At 42.9% G+C, this 21439-nt stretch overlaps 1 protein-coding gene across 1 annotated transcript in view; it reads left to right on the forward strand.

Moving 5' to 3' along the window:
- The first annotated feature begins 474 nt into the window (after nucleotides 1-474).
- The window catches only part of LOC117206308 (amyloid beta A4 precursor protein-binding family B member 1-interacting protein-like), a 146104-nt gene continuing 125139 nt past the window's right edge, over nucleotides 475-21439 (forward strand). Inside the window, exon 1 of the mRNA XM_033445533.1 lies at nucleotides 475-740. The gene's annotated coding sequence lies outside the window, so the exon portion shown is untranslated. The remainder of the gene's footprint in view (nucleotides 741-21439) is intronic.

Genomic DNA, 21439 nt, shown 5'->3' on the forward strand with positions numbered 1-21439 from the left:
TTGTGACCGATTTTTAATTGTCAGTAACTGAAAAACAAAATCGAAAGCGCAATTTTTCATTTTTGATTTTCGTCTTATTTCGGTTTTAAGAATCATCCCTTAAATTTCTTGATGCCTGTAGCCGAACTCTCAGTATCCGTGTATCTAATAATCGATTTGAGAATGCAAGAGTAAAAATAGATTCAAAAGATTCAAAAATTTATATTTTTATGTTCAGATATATTAAATTTCAATTTTATTCGAAAATAATTAAACGAATCCTTTAATTAGTATCGTACAGTAATGTCACGTCCATTCTGTACTCCATCTGCGATGGAATGTCGGGTTGTAGGTTTCCTACCTATACAACAGGAGATTCAATGTAACTTGCGAGATCCACCGAAAGATAGCGCTGGCAGCGAGCTCCCAGCATTCCACGGGTCGTTCGAAACGGGAGATGCGCGCGCGTTCGATGAAGACATGCGCGAGACAAGCGGCCGCAGTCTCGACAGTCAGTGCATGGCGGCCCGAGGCCCATCGATATCGTATCGCGTAGCACTCGAGATACGCGTTCGAATACACGAGTGCGTCCGTGGTGCACCGGGAAACGTCTCTCGTCCTTCGACCGATCGGTCGTAAGAGTACCGTCGTGGTTGACACAGTGCGTGACGCTTGTGCGACAGGATTTTTCGTCCTCGCGGGATCTCGTGGAGTAGCCGGAATCGTTAGGCGACAGCTAGAGCACCCGGGCCATCGTTCCGGTGAGTATTCACATGGAATAATATTTTAAACCGCGTCTCCAATCGGTCCCGAGGCTATGCGTTACACGTTTCATCCTTTCTACCATAACTGTACAGCTGCCAAATGGAGTGACAAGATACTTCGATTCTTTAAACTGACGTTTCACTATTTCAAATCTGCGTATCCCTTTTTCGTTAATGTCATGATATAACATATAGCCTGTAATATATATACGTTGTCTGAATGGAAAGACAGCTACAAATATGTAGTAAGGACAATCGTATATCCCTCTCGTTGCCGTATTAGCGCGGATATCCTCGTAACACGAGGGCGGCGTGTTCGCTGGACGCGAACAAAGTAGTATACATATATACCATCATAGGATGACGTATCCGGCAACGGTGCTCAATGATCTGGAAAATATCGAAGGGACAGACGCAGAGATTCGGTATCATTGGCACGGATTTCTCGTTGATATCTTTATTTCTTGTATCTTGAATCTGCGTCTAACTCTCCAGTCTCTTCCATTTTCCTTCTTTTTTCTCGTCTTCACGTACGGATGTCCGTGTGAAGTCCACACCCGCAGCGTTGCCAAACGCTACAGGTGTGGTCATTGACTTTGATCGAAAGATTTGTTGTTATTTATCGACTATGAAAAGTATGCATGCGCCACTTCGGAATTTTTGTTTTCTTTTTTTTTCGATGGAAGTGGAATTTAGCTCGCGGGCACGAGCGTCGCTTATGCCTACCTATAACATCACTTTCACGATTCCTGGCGGCTACGTGGGCGAGCGGGCATGCTCGATTCGAGTAAACTGAACAAGGTTAACAAGACGGACAAGGTTAACGTTAATTCGTTCGGCATTTATGTTTCGGAGTACCGTAAGGTATCTCAAGATTATCGCGAGCAGTTTCAAATCCATATTTTTGTCAGTGTCACATCTATTGTAATTTCGTTACGATCCTTCGGAAAAATAGAAAATTGTTTAAGTTTTGGTATCTAAAATATTATATAGCGGCGATAAGTATTTGAAACCCGTATTGTCTTGAAGGTATATACACTGTACAGTAGATAATCCTAATCTCGTTACGATTCTTTTGGAAAATAATAGATGTTTTAATTTTTCGTTAACTCAATTGTATAATATATGGTAAATTAGATATCTGCATAATCTTCCGAGTCTGACTACATGACCTAGCTCTTTTTTAGAAGAAAAAAGGTAAAGAAAATGATCGTTTACCTTTGAGAACATTTTCTAAAAAATAACTATTACAATTTCATTCCTAAAACTCAATAGCAACTCCAGTCACGTAATATTCACACGTTGCTGTAACTGTTTGCTAAATTCTTATCTCTAACATTCGTAAAGTTATCGGTAATTTGCATTTTTATACGTTCGAATCTCGTGTACTTAACAGTATTCGACGTAAAATCGTCGAAATCAACGTCGCTCGTAATCGTTACTTGGTACGCGCAATTTCCCCGTAATAAGATTTGCTCGATACGGCGACGGTCAATTCGAGGATGTACACTATCGCAGAGCCACGCGGCCTCCGTGAAACGAACGAGGTTAACGCGGAAGAACAAGGTTAACGTAGACGACGCCAGATGCTCGTGCGTCCAAGTCGTAATCTAGTCTTATCAGTCGAAGGGAACATTCAGGCTAACATTGCTTATCAATTCACGGTTGGAGACAGAGGTTCTCCCAGCGTGCGATGGTAAGTTTGAATCGTCTTCGCGTTTACCGGAAGCGGAAGCAATATCGCGCGTGACACCGGGTCTCGCGCGTTTGCGCTTAATTGCGACTATAAAAACGATCGCCGTAATGATTATAGACAGGTGCGAGCTTTAAACGAAGTTTCTTCGAAGCTTTTCTTTCTTCGCGCTTTTAATCCTGTGTCGTACGAGGTTCGTCGTACATTTTTACGATCGTATCCTCGCAACTGTACATTGTCGATATTTTTGCTCCGAAACAAGGTGATAGAAAGGGAAACGAGGAGATACGTTAGAATTACAAGCGCTCGTTAAATTTTACATGGCGAAGAACGCGTCGAAGGCGAGTACAATAGGTTAGTGGTGACCGGTTAGACGAGAAGGAGAACGAATTCATCTCCCTGTTCGTTTTTTCGTTCGGTTGTTCCGCTTTTCTTTCGCACGAGCTAAGAGCTATTCTCTGGAACAGAGAGCCAACAGAGATATATTTATGTAGGTACACCAACCGAGAACACTCTTGTCCCGAGAATGGTCACTCGAGTAGCGAATTAGCGGAATTAGCGACACAGTTTCTATCCGTCCCTTCTGATCTTTTTGCTGTCTGATCGCGATTATTACGTATTCGCTAACGTTGTTTCAATAAGATAGCAAGGAGTAGGTATTGTTTTGTTGTTATACCGGGAATACGATCGTTCCGTTTTATATCGGTTTAGAGTCGTTAAATTCAAAGAACGTTGCGTTATCTCCGATAATTTTGATCGAGCTTTTATCGAACTCGTTTAAAATTTCTTTTTCAATCGGTAATTAATATTTTCTTCTTTTATCTTCGTTAGTCGAACCCTTTCATATTCCGCAAGACGATTTATAATTTCAACGAAATGAAAAATATTAGCCGTTTAGAACAGCCGAAGTTTTCCGACAGCGGAATTTTCAATGTCATCGTTCTCCAGTGCGATTCTGTAGAACGTTTGCAACTCTTCGATAACCGATCGATCGACAGCGGCGGCGCGACGCCCCGTTGAAATTCAGCCGCCAGTCCATGACTCTCGCAGCTTCCACATTCGATAGAAAGTATTTCAGCGGGGATTGTACGTGGTTATTGACCTTGTTCATGACCTCCATCGCAATTACGCTGGCGCGTTGCGCTTTTCAAGGATATTGAGCCGGCGGCGAGTCGATCGATGAGGTCTTCAACCGGGGTCCGCTTTTTCCCTGTCTTCCCTCTTCTTTTTTCATTCTTTCCTTTCCCTTCGTTTTCTTCGCGTTCTTTTTTTCGATCCCTGTTGCTCCGCTTTTCTTCGTCCTCTCTCCCCTCTTTGCTCATGCTATGGAACGGAATTCTGATATTCGCCAAGCTTCGATGAAGCCGCACCGCTTTCGAAGTATAAGTGCGTCGTCTATTAATAGAGCTCTCTCTCTCTTTTTCTCTATTTCTTTCTTTTCTCTCTGTGCACACCGGTATTCTCCAGAAAGGGAATACTTGGGACGAGAAGGCGAAGAAGGGGGTGGTAAGAGACGCACAGCCTTTTTGCCGTACGCAGACCCGTGTGCCTCGCGCGTGTGGGATGCGTACACCCATTTTCCGCGGTACTCGACGAGCCAAGCGGCCAGACAGAAAAAAGATAGAAATGTCCGATAAAGATAAAGTCCTGAAACGGTTCCTGCATGCGTGTTGCGTTATTCTACCACGTTTCTTGCTCGGAATTCGTACGGTTACGCGGTGCCCTCCTGTCTGTCTATCTGTCTGTCTATATCACTTTCGCCTGTTTCCCTTTCGCTCGTGTACGGTCTCCAGCGTACATTGTCCACGTCCAAGCATTGTGGTCGAATAAAAATCCGGCTTCCACTGTCTTTCCGGAAGTCTATGGGGTTTTCTTGCTCGAAACGGTATGTTTTTTTCTTTTTTTTTTTTTTAGAAAAGAAGATACTGTAATGTGTGCTATTTGAGGTAACGAGTTGTGTTAGTAAATTCTTGCGGAGATGTGTGCGTGTGTAACATGTATCTTGTATGCTATCTCTGTCACGAATTCATGTTACGACGGATCCTTTGAATTTCGAATGAGATGGGAATCGTTGTGATTTTTGGATGATAATAATTCTAGAGATACCCTTTGGTCTCTTTTAAATTTAACGGAGGGCAGGAGTAGCCCGAATATTTGAATACTTAACAGCACCCAAGTCACCTGTTATCTGCTGTTCTTATCTCGCGTAAACGCAGACTTATCGTTGCGAAGAAGAGAGCGATGCGCAAATATTTAGCCACGCCAAAGCGTGGCTTTTTATCGCGATAAAGGCGCGAACAGCTGATGCATTATCTCCGATAGCGATCACGTTCTCCAATTTGCTGATCTCATTTATAGTACCAGAGAATACGGCCCATTATCTACGCCGGTCTCCGTAAACTTTGCTTTCCTAGCAACGATCGTATCTCTGTCGCGTTCCCGCTATCTTGTCTTCGCACACGGAAATCAATTCCGTGGAAATGAAGTTCTTCCATGAATCCGGGTTTAATCAAACGCACCCCAACCGTGGCTGATGTGCTCCGTTCCGTATATTCTCTTCGCACATTGTTCTCTTCTCGACTTTGTTTAGCCGCGACTCTCCACCCCCCTTTTTCACCGCCAATACATCGCGAAGAAATTTTCATTTTGTCGCACAGTGGGAAGTTTCGACGATCTAACAAGACAAAATCCAATTTCGGTAGTGATTTAAACGTATAAAAATTTATTGTCGGGTAGGATTATCTGGGCTTAAGGGTGGATCGCTCGCGTCAAAAGGATATTAGAACGAAGCGAAGTATAACTCGCCTTGTAATTCGTCAAACTCAGCTACGAACAATTTTTAGGGGATCTTAATTGTTTCATTTTCTCGAGAAAATAATATCCGAATTAAATATCCTGAAGGATTTGCAAAGTTAAAGAATGGCTATAAATAATGGAATATAACAAAAATACGAAAGAACTACAACTTTCTTCGCTTTGGGTGGTCGTTTTAACACATTATACGCCGCAATTCAATCTCTCCTCTGCATTTTCTTCTTTCCACGGCCTTTAATCGTCGAACAGTGGCTGCACGGGACGGGGCGTGCTCGTCTTTTCTTGAATCTCTTCTCTCGTCTCCCCGGGGACCCGCTTTATCCCGAATGTTTACAGGGTTTATCTTCGCACCCTCCGGAGTGGTCCGTAGTCACTTACGTCCGTGTCCCCGCTTATACACCGCTCGCGACCTCACACTACGCGGCTAGGGATTCCCCGAAGGGGTTGCGAGGATCGCAAGACGCCAGCATTCGTGTCCTCGCGTGTATGCGCGAATCGCGTGTTACCAATTGTTTCCTTTCTTTCTCTCCTCCTTCTGGCCTCGCGTAAATAAATAACGGAATTACACAGTTTCATGGAAGCTAGAAGATTTGTTCGTTCCCCGAAGCGACGGCTTTGCGGCTTTGCTTATGAATTTTCTTCCGCGTATTGTGCGGCGTTCAGAAGCACGCTCTGTCTGTGTCGTTTGAACGCTATTGAGCGGAATTGGCGAAAAGCCGATGAGTTTAAAAGATTGTTTGTTTGAGATCGTAATTGGACGTTTATACGTCGTACCGTATGAAAAATTCCTCTGCAACAGGATAGCACGCTCGTGGAAGAGTATTTTCGGAGAAACGGTAGCAAAATGTGGGCTTTTCGAGAATCCTCAAACATGGTAAGACGCGTGTAAGGATGGGATTTGCATTTGTATATAAGAAAGGAATTTGTACGCTCTGTTTTTATTTAGTATCTTATTTAGCATTGAGCGAAGCCTGCATACTACAGTCTCCTTCGCCGTTAATCAGACTCCCATTAAAGCAAAACTTTTAACGTAAATTAAAACGTCGAGAATTTTGTTCGCGTAGTTATTCGTAACAGGATCGTAAATCTCGCAAAGCATCTACGGTGCTGGTTATACCTAATTATTTTAACGACACGAGTTTTAACTTTAGATGCAAGCGAGTATCCATATATTTCTGTAATTAATATTTTGTTAATTTTCAGTACTACTATTTCCTGTGTAATACAATTTCATTATTTAATTAATAATTTCCTACACAGAGGTTAATTTTCTTCCTAGAGATATGTAGTGACTTACGAGATCATTCGAAAATTCTCTGCTACTTATCAATTTTTAGTCGCAATTATTTCTCTCGCACCTTGTTGAAGTAAAATTATCCTTGAACACGGTCTTGTTTTCTCGCACAAGAAAACCAAATACAAATCTTGCATAGTTATATGTTCGAACAAACTTCTGGACTTCGAACGACGCGTCAACTCTTCATCGTACTATCAATTCGTGTAACAGATTCTCTAAATGATATCCGAGTCTTCGCATCGCTTCATATTAAATCGCTGCTCGTAAATACATCGTCGTATCGTAACGTTACCGCGAGAAAATCTGCACAGTCATTTAAGAAGATGTAAATCGCATATCCCTAAACACCGCGAGTTAACGAACACGATTCCGAGTGACACGACGTTTATTCGTAGCTTGGACTAATTAGAAACGTCACCAGTTTTCGTGAGGGCTGTATGGATCCGGTAAACACTTTGTAAATCATGCACCGACGTCGGGCAACCCCCTGCAGGAACATGCGTGCACCTATGCAGTCGGTGCACGCAGGCGTGCTGCAGGTAGACGACGCGTGCCTTCACTGTTTTCCAAAGGTGGTGCACTCGAGCTGCACCCTTCCGACGTTCGAGAAGTCACACACGCGATTCCGTCATTAATTGTACGAACGTTGCACGCACGCACGCACGCACGCACGCACGCATGCACGCACTTTGCTCACGATATATAGCCGCTTCCCTTTTCGTCGAGCGCTTCTGTTGTAAGTTTCTGTCGTTCGTTTCGCCCATCGTCGCGTCTTTTTCCGTTTCGTTTTACGCTTCCTATGCTTTTTTTCTATATCGTTTTCCATTTACTGCCCTTCTTTATATGGTTTTCTATTTGGTACGTTTGGTGGATCCTTTTGTATTCGATGCCCTACTTCCTACGCCATTTTGTTTATCGCGTTGCCCTTTTATCTCGTTCTTTTTTCTCGCGCTTTGTTTCTTTCTTTCGTTTTGTCGTTCATATCTCTTCTTTATATATGTTTCGCATCTAGTCCTGTTTATTTGTATATCGGTTTGCGTTTAATGTGCTATTTTCCTCTGGTTTTTGTTCATCGTGTCCTGCTTTCTCTCAACGCGTTTCCCTCTCGTCTTGTTTCATCCATAGAGATTTCCTTCGTTTCATTTTGCATTGGATAGTTTTTTATACGTTTTGCACTTGATATCTTCGTTTTATATCGCGGTTTTGGCGTTCGTTTTACTTAGCGGTGCCCTATTTTCCCGAAAGTTTCGTCCATCGTGTCTCGTTTCTCTTCATTTCGTTTTATCTCTCGTACCTTTCGCCTATCGTGCTTCCTTTTGCTTGATTTCGTTCGTCGTCTCTCTTTCCCATACAATGCCTTTTTAAATTCGCCGTATCGTGTCCCGTGGATCGATCGGGCAACAGTTCAACCATAATCAATAGCCTCTTACAAATATAGTACGCTTCCGCGCGAAGGGTGTGAAAATTTCACGCTCCGATAACTGATTTCGAAGCACGTGAACGCGAATCGAGCTCGCTCGCTGGAATTCTTAATGGTTCGTCACGAATGACCGTGGAGAATTCGTAAGATCGTCGAGGTACCGGCTTTGTCGAGATACGATCAGATTGTTTCGTCTGAATCTCGCCGCGCGTTGCTTTGCCTTTTACGCGCCACCTCTCGCGACTGAATATTTCACGTAGCTCGAAAAGCTTCCCACAGTCTGACTTTTCTATCGCGATAAGAAGAAACACAATTGAATTAGTACGGCTTCCATGATTCGATTAATCTTGTGTATTTGTGTCTTTTTATAAATTTCACAAGTAGAAATAAGCGATATAAAATCGAGCAGCGAGTGTATAACAAATAATTTTGTAACTTTACGAACCGAGCTTCGGCAGACTAGCATATATCAATATCCTAAGTATATTTTTATAAATATTATTTGTATCTTTCAAGAACCAGTCGTGAATTTATTCCTAAGGAAATCGCAGTCGTAAAATGCTCGTCTCAGTCACCGTTAGCGAACATATTCGGCAGCGAGTGCGCGGCTTAAGGGTAAATGGTGTATCTGTTTCTCGTGTAAACTTCATCTGGAAACCTCTTTGTCGCGCAATGCCGTGGAAATAGAGAAAAACGAGATACGTAGACGAAATTGCTCGTTCGATTCTGTTCATCGTACAGCAACTCGTTGTTCCTTGTGAACTCTGTATGCTTTTCGTGGTGGCGTGAGTCGCAGTCGCGCCTAAATTACAATCCTCAGCACGTGTTTCAAATGTTCTCTCGTGTGCCACTTCCCTCACTTTGTCTCACTGTCTCTGTCTCGCGTATAACCCGCAGGCTTAAAGGACAATATTAGCGTTTGACGGTTTACACGAAGTTGTAGCCGAGCTTGTTCCTGTCTGGACGCTGGTAATGGCGAACATTAGGCGAAATTACTGTTAGAACATGATTGCTCGGAATTGAAGCTTCAAATTGACGCGTGATACCGCGTGAAATTACGTATCGGCTGCGCTCGATTATCTGCCGTGAGAAACGACTCCGGTTATTCCGTTTGCGAGCTCATTGCTCGTGTTTTATTTAATGTTCCTTAAATAGACGTATCTCGGCTGTCGAGGTAAGTGGTTTCAACTGAAAATACCGTGTTATTCTACGCATTACGAAGTACTCGTAATTCAGTTCCTTTCTCTACAGTTGTTACATAATTTTATACATACATACGTCTTCTAAATAAGTGGATACCATAAAACTCTTCAGGATGGTATAATAATTTAGATGGAATATCTTTACGCGAATAATCACAATTCTATCGAATCGATAAAAGTGTATTTATCATCGTATGTATCTTTTCACTGATCTTGGAATGATAAATTGAAATATCCACTTGCGAGACCGATTTAAAATTTATAAAAATTTCTGCTAAAACCGAGTTAGACGATCCAAAACCAGCCGAGTTAGACGATCGATTGAAAATTTATCAATGGGAATCTTGTCGAACTGCGTAGCTCGACTACTTCGCGTCGAAGTCCGCCGAGTTTTCACAGCTGTCCCGGCCAGAAGGCAGCCGTCTATATTTACTCCGCACTTTCGGCTTTCCGGTTTCCTCGTTTCCTTTAACGGCGAGTTCACGGAAGTTCGTTAATGTACAAACTCGGATCTATTATTAGACGAACGCGCGTACACGTATATAACGTTCGTGGCAGTCTATCGCGGTCCTGACCGTTCTAGAAAGCTTCCTTCGGCGAGTCAGATCGATGTATCGCCTCTCGAAAGGATCGATTTCGATGGTTGGAAGGAGTCACGAATTCGAGTCGTGGCTTCGTACTCGGCAAAGTCGAGGCTCTCTCGAGGCCTGTTCCTGTGCCTCAGGAACGTGAAAACGATCGATAACTCAGTGGAACGCCCCCATTGTCGAGAAGAGAAAGGAAGAAGGACAGCCGGCCCTCCCTTTCTCTCTTTCTGCCCCTTTGGCCGTTCTTTTCAAACGGGAGAATGCGCGGCCAAGAAGCTCCTTTAACCTTTTCGAAGTATATACTAGCGAGCTCGAGAAGTCGGCCAGACTCGTCGATAAGATGACAAAAGAAGAAATAATCCTCTGTTGGCGGTCTATTCTTATTGACGGTGCGTGGGAATGAAATGAGATATGAAACAGTTGAACGAGTTTCTATTCTCCCTTTTCTTTTACCGACTCTTCGGTATCGTCGATCGATGGTAAATTAGAGACGCGTTTCGAGAGAAGAACATAACCGACAGGCTTAAATTCAGCGTTAATTACCTTTAATTTCTGAAGCTTCTATCACTCGCTCCCATCGTTAAGCACGCGTTTGCACCTACCAATTTACGTTAACCAATTTACGTCCCATCATACACAACGCGAGGCTCATAATGGAGCAATTCATCGATTGGAGTAATCGGTCAGATTAAACCAATTGTCGGAGCACGATCGAAAATCTCGCGTTCGATTCGTTCAACGACCGATCTCTTTTCTCCACCAAGGAGAGGAAAACGTTTAAACATCCGTGGTATCGTCGGTCCACCGTTTCTGACCGATTACATCGAACGCGCGTAATTGCTGTCTGAGCCGATCCTCGAGCGCACGCCGTGTTCCATCTTTTGAAACGGAGCAAGGTGCACTCGAAACAAAGCTGCACAGCCTGTTCGTTTGCCTGTGATTGCTGCACCGGCGTTTTTGTCCCGGCGCCGTTTGCCGGTTGCACGCAGTGCGTCCAACGGCGTGGAAATGCTGCCGCGTTTCCACCATCGTTGCGGAAACGGAGAAGCTTCGTCGACAGAGACGGATGCGGTGCTTCCACCGCCAGAACAATGAGACCTAAGGAAATTACCCAGCGTGTTTTCGTGAATCTTCTCGTGCGCGAGAACGATTTAGTATCCGAAATTTGTTCCTCTTTCCTTTGCATTCTTTCTTCTTTCTTTCACCTTTTATCGTCGTCTTTTCAGTGGCTGTAAAACGTGTCGGTACACCGTTCTACTTATCGTAGTAGTTACATGCCAGATAATTAGATCGAATCAAGTAGGTCGTATTCAAGAAGAACAACGTTTCATTATGTTATCACGAAATTCGTGAAAAATGACTGGAAAATTGTTTCATTGCGAGAATATATGAAGCATTATAGTTTCAACTGGAATAGCGTCGTTCTATCGATAGGTTCGTGGTTGAATGTTTGCTTTCAGTCTGATCCTTACAATGTAATGGATGCTCGTACACGAAGATTATTATATAGCTTTGTAACCAATATCGTACATTTCCTACAGTGAACGTTCTCTTCCTGGTCCGAACGACTTCAGGCTGGTTAGGTGGGCGTTTACGAAGCACCAGTTTACTTAAATTGATACAGTTGTATCCGTTAGGAAAGATAAAGAAGATGGTAGGAAATGTGCACACGTTCACGGATAGTGACAGGTTGCTTACTTTGCTTTACTGCGGAATCGTGCTGGAAATGATAGTCTTTGAATTCCGATTGTAACAATAGAAATTTCAGAATTTACAGAACGCGTTTCATTTTCTAAAAATATGTTATTATGAATTTCCTGCTTAGCGGAACGCGTATCTTATATTTTTTTCAATTGCTAAGTATTTAAAATTATTACTCTTGAATATTACGTTAAGTTCAGCGGGATTAAATTAGATGCAAGCAATAAACTATACGTTTTAACCAGATCATACATCTCCAAACACGTGCAAACTTGTCACACATACTGTGTTCAACGCTTCAACAAAAGATCCCATCGCGAATAAATATTTCCATCAGTTTGTTTGGCCACGTGTCTTCCGTTTACAAGCGTTTTGGTTGGCCGGAAGCGTCCAACACCTCCAAGACACCCACGTATACGTTAGCTCACTCGGCAGAAGAGGTTATTACGCGCAGCTTATTAAAGATTCGCAATGGTGGGTGGTCAAAGGAGTGTTCAGTTATTTGTTCCTGAACGTCTTCGTCGTATTGGACGCCTTCCTCACTTCCGTTCTGCTTTTCATTTTTTTCCACCGAAGAATTATTATCATTGTTATATAACGCAATAATTTGTCAAATGTCTGGTCAGACAAATTTCAGAGAAGTACGTGGAAAATAAAAGAAAATCTTTTCAAAGAACCAGCAAGTCGCTAAAAAAAGTTGGCAAATTCATTCGTTTCGCGCGGTCGCTTTCCTTATCTGTGGCTGTGCGCCTTGGAAATACGAATTACCCAGGTAGATTTGGCACCATTTTCCCCACGCCGTTCCCTTATCGGGAACCTGGACGTTCCGGAGGCGCGGAACTCGTGTGCCTACACTTTGCGTAGGTGCAACCTGCAGTTACATTCGAGAGTCGTAACGTGCCGCAATGTTACGCTAATGCGGTTTAGAAACGATCGTGTGTGCGGGGTTCAAGGTTCCAGGACTGTTTGTTTCGCAGGCTCCGTAATATGAAGTTCTTGCTTTTTTTTTATCTCAGTCTTAAGATGAAAAATTATGCGCATGTACGTAGAAGTTGATTTACTTGAGAACTAGGCTCGGATTAATGGCGTTTCGTGGTTATCTGTACGAATGGATTGGCAAATTTCTAATGAATTTTATAAATAGCGAGGCCATTATGTTTGGTATGCAGATGTACGTAGTTGATCGAAATTCAGGCGTGGTTTAGGAATGCTACATAACATACGTTAGGAATGTTCGTAATGTACGTAAGTAGAACGCCAAGTTTTGTAATAACTATGCAAGTTAACTGCAATTAAGTAACGTATCTCTGCAACATCGATGATGATGTAACTTAACGATCGAATATGTTTCCAAAGCGCGCGATTACTTGACGTTGTTAGAAGAAACACGAAATTAAGAAAAGTAAAGCGAACGAATAAAATAATATTTCATTAAAGCAAACTGAATAGCAAACACTTGGTAGCTTCGATGTCCTGTGTTCGGATATCAAAGGTCGGAAAGTTAAGGCGTTATTTCCGTAACAGGCCGTTGAAGAGCCATTAATAGTTTGATAATCGTTATTATCGGTGTCTCGGTTTCCGGTCCAAAAATCATATTCCGTCCGCGTCTTTGTCGCGCGATGAGGAATACGGAGTAGCATTCGACTGGTTCGGGTGCAGAGGGATCAGGAATATTTCGGCCAACAAAGGAAGCCTTTTGATTTCCTTTGGCCCGTCGCGCACGGGGAAGCAGATAATCAAGCTTAATTAAAACGATTATATCCACAAATCGAGCGGCAACGAGAATGCGGGCTTTCGAGCGCTTTCTTCCCTTTCAACCAATTACCTTCAGCGAGCTTTCAAATCGAAGGGAGCACCGTCGAAGAAGAGAAAGAGAGAATGAAAGAGTAATACAGAAGCCCCGGTATACGCGATTGAAGTTTCATTCTCTTCGAAGGGTACGTTTTAACGGAGTGCTTTCAGATGCTTCGCCGTGAATTACTTACGACCCAAAGTGATCCCGAATGTTGTCCGTAGAAAGACTTTAATCTCGCTTCTTTCGTCGTTTTTTTCTTCCAAGTATTACTTTCTCTTTCGTTTGCTGTTTTCCGGTTCGTTCCGAACAGGTGTATATAGGGTGAACCCGCATGGGTGGATACACTCGTGCAGCAAGACGTTCTGCAAAAGTAAGTCGAGAAGGAAAAATGAAGATTCCTCGTTGCAGACGCCGTTCCTTTCTTTTTTTTTTTTTTTTTTTTTTTTGGAAAATTGAGTTCGAAGGTTCGTTGAATACAAGCACGCTTGTGATATGGAAGAGCAAAAGAAGAAGTAATAAAAAATATTGCTACAGGTGTTGGAATATTTTCGCGAGCCAGTGTATTTCATATCTGAAACGACTTCCTGTGCTAATGTACCACCTGTCGTGGTTCACCCTGTACATCGTTGCTTGCTTTCTTATTTCGTCCGTTTCTCTCGCACGTCATTCTTCGTGCGATGATCTCGTCCGGAACGATCCCGCTCATAATCTTAATACGATGCTACGTAAGCGCGAAAGCATCCGCGACAGATGTAAATAGCCCGGTTACGCGGCGACATGGTTTTCCGACCGGGTGTTCGAGCGTTACCAAAGGCGAAGAGGAAAAAGTGGAAACGACAATTTTTCCGCGGTGAAAAAGTCGTGGCCGCGTTGATGGTTAGCTGCGAAACAGCGCCGGAGTTTCGCCAGGTCGGCAATTAACGGAATTAGCGCGAGTCAAAGGGATTTCGTTGGTTCATAGGGACACGCCGGAGGCTGTGGAAACCGCAGTTACCAGGCCGACATTTTATCAACGGAAAAGGTGTCGAGGATGTTCTCTCTGTCTCGAGGCGACGAGAACATTATGCTCGAGCTTTTTTCGTTCACGCCTTTTTCCATCGTTATCAAAGAGCCCCGCGATGTAAGCACGTTACCTTTTGAAACGATACACCCTGAGGATGAGCCCTAAGACACTAGCAGGTCTCTCTTAAAGCGGACGACTCGACGAACCGTTTAGAACCGCGTTGCTGTTACCCGAATCAGTGCTAATAAGTCGTTGAAAGAGCGATTAACTCTCTTACGCGTGCTTCTTTTTCGATATTCTTGTTAGATCCGCTTCATCCTTTTTAATTTCGTCCATATGAACGACGAGGTCTTTAAGGTGTGACTTTGAATAACTGCGGATGCTAATCAGATGGGAATCTTTTTAGAGGGACGAGCTTCATTCGTTTGCTTTTCTTTTGCATCGAAAGAGACACTTGTGGTATATAGCTGGATCTCTTGTTGAAACGATCCCTCCGTCATTAGAGTATTACTTGAATTTAAGGAAGAATAGAAAATACTTGGCACGTCGAGCGCCATTTTATGTTGTTTTATGATGTTTCAGAGTTCAACGTCAATAACGATTTCCAGTCTACACGCGGACAGAAATACTTTCCACGAATAAAATTCCTCTCCGGTGAAAAGTGCCACTCCGTGTAACGATTTTCGTTCGTGCAAAGTTGTAAGTTGAAGTTGGGGCGTATAAACGCCAAGTCAGGTTGCCAGCAACGACCGAACTGCCGGGGAAAAATGCGGTGGACGGTAAATTACCGCGGGGTGGATCGTGCTCGTTAACTTATCTCGAATGTCTCCATTACGTTTCTCTTGTGTACGGTTGTCGGATTGTTAAAAAGACTTTCGCTATGCACAGCGGGAAACTGTGTAGTAGGTAACCATTTTCAATGGTTCACCTCGGTACGAAGTTTCGGCTCGATCGTCTTTGAATTTCCAACGATTTTTGTTCGCAACCGCAGAGAACCTGCTGCGAAAAACGACCTGAATTTTACGACCCTTCACATCCGTCTGTTTCCTTCTTGTTACTTTGACAGAAGGGCGATTAGAAGTGATTATGGTGGAGCATATTCGCGGAAGACGTCTCTACGGTGGTAGTTTGGTAACCGAGTCTGTTTTAATGTGGACGATTGCGGAAGAGCAATGCTGCTATTTTACTCAAAATGGTGTTGTTCGATGATTATTTGACTTTGGTAGAAAAGTCCTGAGGCACAGTCTCGAAATTTCGAACAGAGTTGTTTTAACTTGTTTGTTGTTGATAAATTGTCTGCTCGATTTGTTCATGGTAATTGCTTGGCAATTTGATTGCGTAATGTCTTTTGGAAAATAATTCGCAGAAATGTGTTTTCGAGGAGATACGGACTCGTTAATTGGTAAAGCAACGTACAAAAATTTCTGACGCGATTATAAAAATGAAGATTAAGCAACGAAACAAGTTACAATAGTTCCCGAACAAATAGACTGGCAAAATATACATTTACGTCAAGTTGTTATTTATTACAGATGACTAAGACCCTATTACGCTGTTAATATCTTGCCATGGTATGCAAAAATGGTTGCGTCATTAGAAAAAATTGATTTAATCGCAACCGACTGCGAAATTCTGTTTGCCCGTTTACTGTTTATCGCTCGATACGTCCCACGGTTGTAACACAACGATTTCATGTTTGCCCACGTATGTCTGTTAGTTTAATACGACCAGCCTACCTCTTGAACGTGTTTGTAATTGCAGAAAGTAGGATTCAGCTGTTCTGCTATCGAGCTTGAAAAAGGGATCTGTATAAAATAAGCTAAAGTCTCCATTTCTTCGTTTGTAAAAGTTTGTTCTTCCGAAGAAGATAATTTTATTCCTACTTCCAAAATTTCGGACATTATATTTGGTATGTAATGCAACAATATATAAAACAAAATATAATAATATTTTTTTCTTGTTGCCTTTCTATCATAGAATACTATTTACACGATGAGCAAAGAGAGCAACGAGGAAAATTGCACTCGTCGGAAATTTCTACCACGTTTTACGATTTTCCGCGAAGCTTGAACGTTTTATATGTGTAACATGTTGCTTAGATCTCATGAACCTCAAAATTTTTATCGACCAAGTAAAAGTTAAATTTCTCTCGAATAGTTATTCCGACAACGTACGTAAGCGCGCTATTACATAATGCAGTAACCGTGCGAACGAGAAGATCGTACTCATAAAATTTGTACACACACACATTTCTAAAAATAGCAGGAAATTGAGACAACTCGTACAGTCGGTCTTAATTTGCAATCGATATCGTTCTAATATTTAGCTACCGTAGTAGAGTCTCGTTTATCTGAACAAGTCAGAGGACACGAAATATTAAGAACAAACCTTCTCTGATATATTTTCTAACTATATTCAACTTTTTAAAGTCAACTATCAAGTATGGAACCCATACTATATTTTATTCTTTCGTATCGTAGGTAATACCTGTATAGGTGTACGTATGTAAAGGTACTATCCATATTCTGCTGGTTGATTTACCATCAATATCGTCACAAAATTCCATCAGACGATCCATCGTATCCTCCCTCGCGGGATACCTTATTGAAACATTAAATTTCCAATAACACGACGACGACGACGACGACGACGACGATGACGACACCGAAGCATCATCCACGGGACGTGCCCCGTTAAATATTCGTGGTCGTCGCATACACGTTATACGCGCGTGTATCTACATGTCAAAGGGATTGGAAAGAGAGCGTAGTAGCGCGGACTTGGGCTTTAAAGAGTTTGTTGACTGTACGCACGTGATTTGCGCGTCTACATTACAAAGTGACTCTCCTGCTTTTGAGACCGCGCGCGTATTTCTCCGTCTGTCCGTTCAGCGTCGTCCATTTTCCCCTTCACGGATCCGAAGAGGATCGAGTACGGAGAGAGCAGAGAGAACGGAGCTTTCGGAGTCGAGAGGAGCGCTCGTTGACGGAAAGGCCGTGGGGGTTGGTATCGTCGTGGAACGGGGATGGACGGGGCCACAAGCAGCTTTGCAGTCCTCGAGTACTCCCGAAACGCTTAGAAATCGTGTTTAAGGGAAAGCAGTTTCACCATTCAAATTCGAGCGGTCCTGATAGGCCAGAGAATGTGTGCCTGGGGGACGATTATCGTTCTCCAAGGGTCTTCGCGACCTCTTCGCGGATCAGCCACGCGGAAATTCGAGTTTCGTGGATGGATTAATTTGCTAACGTTGCTCGGATCTTTCTCTCTCTCTCTCTCTTTTACCGTAATATTGTTTGAACGCTGACTATGCACGTTTTTCGAGTGTTGTTGGATCTTGTAGGAAGTTTAAGCGGTCGGATCGAAGTCGTTTTGAGCTTCGAGAAGATAGCTGGAGAATATAGATTTATTTTTTGACGAATTAGAATACTTTCTTTTGTCGACAGCGTGCTTGTTCTTGGCAACTTAAATTCGAACATTCCTTCGCCATCAACTTATTCAGATCATAAATCTATTCGATCTTCTCTGTTGAAACGCATTTTCCACCAACTACGGGACTCTTAGATTTCAGTTTGTCAACCTTTGGAGAATCCTTTCGATACCGTAAGAAAGATTTGGGTTAGGTTTAGAAAAGGGAAACAGGGTTAAATGGCAGTCTCTCGAGGGAGCCGATGAATTCGACTGATAGCCAGGATGGCGCACCTTGCACGATGGAATTCCGAGAGTATCGGAAATCGAGCGTGTTTCCTGTGAAACGGAACCAAACGTTGGTTTATTCCTCGCGGTGTCAGCGTTGAACGAGCCGATGCATCGCTGAAATAACCCCTTTCACCCCTCGACCGTTGCCCCTTAGCCTCGTGTAATTAATGAAGTTACGCTAATGCAATAATGTAGCGTCGCCGTACTCTATCCCCATCCTCTTGCTCGGTGATTCCTGTCGTTAACGCCGGTTCGTCGGAGGCGATTGTCATCCCAGGGAATTCAAAGGGTCGTCATTAACGCGTAGCCAGGCTGGTTTTATATTTGCAAGGATGCTGCGGTGACGAGCGTGGAAACAAGCGTATCTGCCTCGTCAGTGCGTCCGTTCCTTTCGGATGGAGACGCGAAAGGCGCGTTTCATCGAGTTGGCTTGCCTCGATAGCGAAGCATCTTCGTGTTTCGCAATGTGCATACAAAGTTCGTGGTCGTTGAAGTTTGAAGATCAAATTGAAAAGTTGTATTGTCACGGTGATCGATTCTTACAAACTTTTGTGTTTCGTGTCACGAAGAAGAATGGCTACTCTTGTACTTCGAAGAACTTTTAAGGAGTTGTTGTAAAGGGAAAGTTTCCTGCTTCCAATTCGTAGTAATTCTTTCAAGTTTGCTGGAGTTATTTAATTTTCTAAAGCTGATATTCAACCAAGTACGAGCATATTGCGTATGTTACAGCTCGATATAAAGTTAAACAATCGAGACAGCCGGATGACGTCACATCTATAAAGTGGACGAGTCGGCACGGTCGAGTTTCCTCGTGCAGAGCATGGCGTTAAATTAAAATACTGCAGGTCAGACACGTAGACACTTTTGGGTTACAACGATGTTCTCGCTTTGACGATAGCTCGTGCCAAACGATAGACCGCTCGTGGGAAAGCGGCTGTTTCGGCGGATCGAATAAACGTTCAGATCGCGTCGAACTCGTGGTCGGAGAATTCGAATCGTGATCCCTGTGGCACGTTTGACGAAAAGCATTTACATTTTACGGTCGGGCTCGCCATCGTACCGGTATAGTGCCGTTGGAAACGTTGAACGCTCAAAGAAACATTACGTAGCTACTCTCGCTTAATTAATCCAATTAAGCCCGTGGCGAGCGAAATATTCCTGGCCGCGACTACTCCTGCTGCAACACGCTTAACAAACGTCGTATAGACGCCGTACACGCTCTGTTTCAGAGATCCGTGTATGTGTTTAAACCCGTAACGTTTGATATCGTCGAGTAACATTGCTGTTACCGAGCATTCTGCGTAATGAGAGGTAGAATGCGTATAAAGAGGTTTGCAGGCGATCGAATTCTATCCGTTTATTCGCGCTAATCACCAGTGATGGAGTTATTCGAATAAGTAGATATTCGATAGGATGGAATGAGATTTCGTTGGATTTTATCGAAATTCTGGAAATTTTACCTTCTAATGAACGATTTGCTACGCGGAAAAGATTTCATGTTCGAATAATCGATTCGTACAATGCAGATCGTTTCGTCTCTGCGACTCAATCACGCGGAAGCGCTGCGAATAATGGAGCAATAAAGCATTTGCGCGAATTTATTCGTCGAGCAAACGAACATGGAACATTGAAACGAGTTATGGAACATACTCGAACGACGAACCTCTGACTTTCCATAAGATAACACGGACTGCACCTCGACTGTCCCGATGGCAGCTTCCTCGCGGTTTGTTTGCTTTTTTCTGTATGCACGTAGGCACCGAGAGATACGGTAGGAGGTGCGGCTAACCGAGTCAACCACAGTTAATAATCCTGTTCCCGCGATCGTGGTCGTCGCCACTGTTAAACACACGTTCTTGTCTTAATAAGCGAACGAAATCGTAAGCCGGTTAACACCGATCCGTATTACTTTGATTATCGAACAGATCGATGGACTTTTAGATGGAATTAACTCTGGTACGTCCTTTTGCTTATTTTTTTTATTAATTTTAAGTTAGCGTTAGTTTATTAAAGCTAATTTCTATTTTATGTTAACTTACACATCTCATAAGATTTTTGATCAAATCCACCAAAGAGTTTTCGAGCGAAGAGACAACGTAACTCGTCCAGCTGACAGCGCGTGCAAGCAAAAATCAATTTATCAATCACTCGTTGATTTTGATCGTAGCTAAAAGGTTAATAGCAACGGCCGAACGATTTCTTGCCAGATTAGCCTCATCTGGCCTAGCCATTGTCTTCTATTACACTTTCTGCCAGCCGATTCACGACGAATGATTGATCTTTCGAACGTACAAGGGACGCGATACACTCTCTCTACGAGCTAGTTTTACAATTGGTAGTTCGCATACCGTCCCACGATAATCAGCGGTTCGTTATCGGCTGAATTGCTGGCCGACTGACGACGATTCGCCTGCTCGTTTCGTACGCTTCACCGTCCTCGAACCATGCCGTTTCATTCCGTTTCGATTCGCGAAAGGTCAATGGTACAACGCCTCGTGCACATTGTTGCACGGCCGCTTGTCACGCCGAAGCGAGGCTATTGATTTTCAGATATGCGTCCAATTCGCCTGGGAGATTGTCTTTTGCGATCATGCAACCCAAGTATTCTCACCGTAATACGCCGATGCTCGATGTTTGATGAAAATAGGAATATTTCATATTTTTCTGATAGTTTGATCGTTTCTTGAAACATAGTTGGATCAATGGGAGTTTTAAAGAATTATTTTGGTTATTCCAATATGCGTGTATCGCAAAATAAAGTTCAATTTAATTGATATAATTCATTGGTAAGGTTAGCGATAAATAGTTGGAACTGAATGTTGATTCGGATCATACTGCTAATTTATAGCGTAAACTGAATTAAATCTTTTCGTTATTTGCACAAATCGTCCGCTTTAAATATTTCCATCTCATATATACGCCTACTTGTAAACCGACGTTATGTAATTTGATCGTACGATCTTATAAAGTACGCTGAAACGCTAAATGAAAAAATATATTTTATCTCGTGATATTTGGCCACTTTGCCTTCCGAGGCAATTAGGAAGAGGGTCTAACTTTGCCAACATTCTGCCATCTTCCGCTTCGCGTTAAAGTGTGAAATCAAAAATATTCTTTTAGTTTCGGCCACCCAACGCATCTCCCTTAATCTCTTTTTTTTATGAAAAAGAAGGATTGTAGAATGAAAAACATAAACGATACTTTTTTCTCGCTCGAAATACGAATTTTACGAAGCCAGGGCCTGACGAAAAATAAAATTAAGCTAGGTTCGTACACTTAATTCCTAACAAACTTCTTAACAATGTTCTCGATAATTCGCTTGAACGAAATAATTGACGTTAGCTCAGGGTTAATCGGCGTTTATCGGATACTTGGCGTGGAAGCGAGTCCAAACATAACTTTCTCAATGACTTTAATTTTCGCGTTCCCGCTTACCCTACTGCCGTTATTTTCTACCATGCTCTTCCTTGTACCCGTAATACACGCGC

This window comes from Bombus bifarius, unplaced genomic scaffold, assembly GCF_011952205.1.
Source record: "Bombus bifarius isolate JDL3187 unplaced genomic scaffold, Bbif_JDL3187 scf7180000008006, whole genome shotgun sequence".
NCBI classification, from domain to species: Eukaryota; Metazoa; Arthropoda; class Insecta; order Hymenoptera; family Apidae; genus Bombus; species Bombus bifarius.